The 3,303-nt window shown below is 51.5% G+C and overlaps 1 long non-coding RNA gene across 1 annotated transcript in view; it reads right to left on the bottom strand.

Moving 5' to 3' along the window:
• Positions 1 to 591: 591 nt before the first annotated feature.
• The window catches only part of LOC115274898, a 6,785-nt gene continuing 4,073 nt past the window's right edge, over positions 592 to 3,303 (bottom strand). Inside the window, exon 3 of the long non-coding RNA XR_003901313.1 lies at positions 592 to 897. This is a non-coding gene — a long non-coding RNA (uncharacterized LOC115274898). The remainder of the gene's footprint in view (positions 898 to 3,303) is intronic.

Below are 3,303 nucleotides of genomic sequence, written 5' to 3'. Positions count from 1 at the left end.
CAACCCCTCCGACCCCTTGCCTCCTCCAGTCTTTCCTAGTTGAGTGAACGATGCCGGCAGCCGTCTGATTGTTCAAACCAGAGAGCCAGGAGTCACCCCGACACCCGCTCCTGCACCCCCCCAGGCCAGCCAGCGCGGTTGCGTCAAGTCCCCTCCACGACGTGTGTCCAATCCATGGTGCTCCTCATGCCCCCTGCCAATGCCCTTCCCTAAACGAACCCCAGTTCTTGGCCACATGGCCCTTCCCTGGTCTCCCTGCATCCGCCCTTGCTTCCCTTCAATTCAGTCCTTCTTTACACACAAGTTAGAATAACCCTAAAGCATAAACTGGATCACAAACCTCACTGCTTAACACCCTTCCGTGAATCCCGCCGCATTTGTGGCAAAACTCAAATTCCTTGACCTCGTCTGCAGCACTGCCCCTAATCTCTCACCCGCCTGCGATTCGCCATCATTCGGGCAGCCCAGTGTCCCAGTCCCTCAAATACAGCAGGCTCCTCCCTACGTTTATACCAACCGTCCCTACCGCCCCTCCCCCCTCCCCCGGTCGACTTGGTCAATTCACACACAAAACTCTCTCTTTTTCTCTTCAGGACATTTATTACAGTCGATAGTTTTTCCTTTATGTATGTGCATTGCATTAGCTAGTTACCTTCTGCCTAACAAACTATCCCCAAAACTTCGTGGCTTTGAAACCACAACATTTATTACCCCGCAGGCCCCTCAAAGTCTGTAATCCAGGTGCCCACTGGGCATCGGTCATCGGGAGGCACGACCGACGCAGGACCCCCTTCCACGACCACTCATGTTGTTGGCAAGATGCAGTAACTTACAGGCTCTTGCACTGAAGGTCTGCTGACTTTGCTGGAGGCCATCCTCAGCCCCTCGTGGTGCAGGCTGCAAGATTTGTTAGAATCAGTCACCAGAGTCGAGGAGAGGGAATCACACAAAGGCATGAGCACTAGGATGTGGGGATCACATGGAGCATCTTAGAAATCTGCCCGCTGTTGGGACGCCCGGGTGGCTTAGTCGGTTAAGCGTCCGGCTTCGGCTCAGGTCATGATCTCACGGCTTATGGGTTTGAGCCCCGCACCAGGCTCTGTGCTGACAGCTCAGAGCCTGGAGCCTGCTTCGGATTCTGTGTCTCCCTCTCTCTCTGTTCCTCCCCTGCTTGTGCTGTCTTTCTCTGTCTCTCAAAAATAAAAAAATGAAAGAACAGACACAAAGAATTTTAAAAAATAAAAGAAATCTGCCCACTGTGGTATGCTATTTGTCATTTATATTTATCTTTCACTAGACTGTGAACTGTGAGGACTTGGGGTTCGTTTTACACTCCATTAATTAAAATTTGGAGGGGCACCTGGGTGGCTCAGTCAGGTGAGCATCCAACTCGATTTCAGCTCAGGTCATGATCTCATGGTTTGTGGGGTTTTGCCCCTAATCCGAGCTGTCAGCACAGAGTCTGCTTGGGGTTTTCAGTTTCCCTCTCCCTCTGCCCCTTCCCTACTCACAGTCTATCTCTCAAAATAAATAAACATTTAAGATAGAAGTTAAAAATGTTAAGTTGGGGCGCCTGGGTGGCTCAGTCGGTTAAGCCTCCGGCTTCGGCTCAGGTCAGATCTCATGTTTGTGGGTTCGAGCCCCGCATCGGGCTCTGTGCTGACAGCTCGCTCAGAGCCTGGAGCCTGCTTCTGGCTCTCTGTCTTCTTCTCTCTCTGACCCTCCCCCTCTCGTGCTCTGTCTCTCTCTGTAGCAAAAATAAATAAAACATTTTAAAAAATTTAAAAAATGTTAACTTGTGGTGAGATACACATAAAATTAAGTGTACCATATTAACCACTCTAAGCACACAGCTCAGCGGCATCAAGCACACTCATAAGGTTATACAGCCACCCCTACCATCTGTCTCCAGAACTTTCCATCTCCCCAAACTGAGACTCTGTCCCTATGAAATATCAACTCCCCCCCACCTTGGCTCCCACCATCTGCTCTCTGTCTCTGTGGACAGGATTCTGCTAGGAACCCCCTGTGAGTGAGGTCACGCAGGATGTGTCCTTCTGTGTCTGGCTTCTGTCACTGCACACAGTGTCCTCTGGGTCCATCCACCCTGTGGCACTCTGCTTTATTCTTAGCACCTCTCTCTATGCCTGGCTCAGAGTACACTGACAACAAGACTTTAGTTAACAAACGGGTACAGTCTTCTCTTTTATAACTCTGGTTACTTTTATAGGGCAGTGAACAAGCTTTTTAAAAAAGTGTCTTTTCTCCATCTAAAAAATAGCAACAATTCTCAGTCCTCACCTTACTTACCTGTTGGCAGCACCAATACAATAACCAAATAATTGTGTTAAAATATGCTGGGTCTGTCACATCTGATGAAAACTGCAATCGCTCCCTCTTTCCCTCCAAGGCCTCTTGTGACCCATGTCCTCTTACCTCGTGCTTTGGCCACACTGGTGTTCTTGCACCGACCTGCCAGGGCCTCTGTATTCTCAGTCCATTATGTGTGCAACGGTTTGCCTCCATATCCCCACTGGACTAGCTTCTCCGTGTTTGCCTTTGCTCAAACATCCCTTGTTCTATGAGATCCATTCAAGCATCTTACTTCAAATAGCAACTCGTACCCAGAACTTTTGGTAGCCCCTCAGGGGCTCTGTTTTCCCAGGGCACTTGTTACCTTCTGACATAATTCCACTACTTATTATGTTTATTGACTAGTTTCTGTGTCTTCTCCTAGAATGTAAACTCCAAAGGCTGGGGGTGGGTGGCATATCTTGGTTTGCTCACAGATGTTCTCCTAGAAGAGGCCCTGAAACATATAGCAGGCAGGGATGTGGAACAAAGGAATCTGAGTCTGAAGTCAAAGGGACGGACACCAGCGTCGTGGACGCTCTGGGAGGGACCGTCTTCCGTAGCAAGTGATTTCCCATCAAGGGCCAAAGAGCGGAATTCAGCACCCAAGAGCGGGATTCAGCACCAGGCACCCCTGGACAGCTCTGGCAGTCAACTCCTACCGGAACCATTCCTCTAAGGCTGGAGTTTCCCGCCGGAGCCACCCGCTGGCTGTATCTACTGCTCAGAAACAGGAAACGACTTTCCCTTGCCGGTAGGAGAGGTGGGGGTCGCAGGGTGACTGGCATCCACTGCAGCCAATGGACACGATGGATTCGGCCCATGGCGCTCCGGGTAGCCAATGGGCAGCGGCGTGGGCGGGGCGTGGGCAGCCGCGTGCGGAGCCTGGGCCGGCCAGGAGCGCGGCTGTGGGGTCCAGACCGCGCGGCGGTTGAGCGGCGGGCGGCGCCG

Source organism: Suricata suricatta, chromosome 12 (genome assembly GCF_006229205.1).
Source record: "Suricata suricatta isolate VVHF042 chromosome 12, meerkat_22Aug2017_6uvM2_HiC, whole genome shotgun sequence".
NCBI lineage: Eukaryota > Metazoa > Chordata > Mammalia > Carnivora > Herpestidae > Suricata > Suricata suricatta.
Note: the sequence above shows the minus strand (reverse complement) of the source record. Positions and strands in the feature narration are given on the sequence as shown.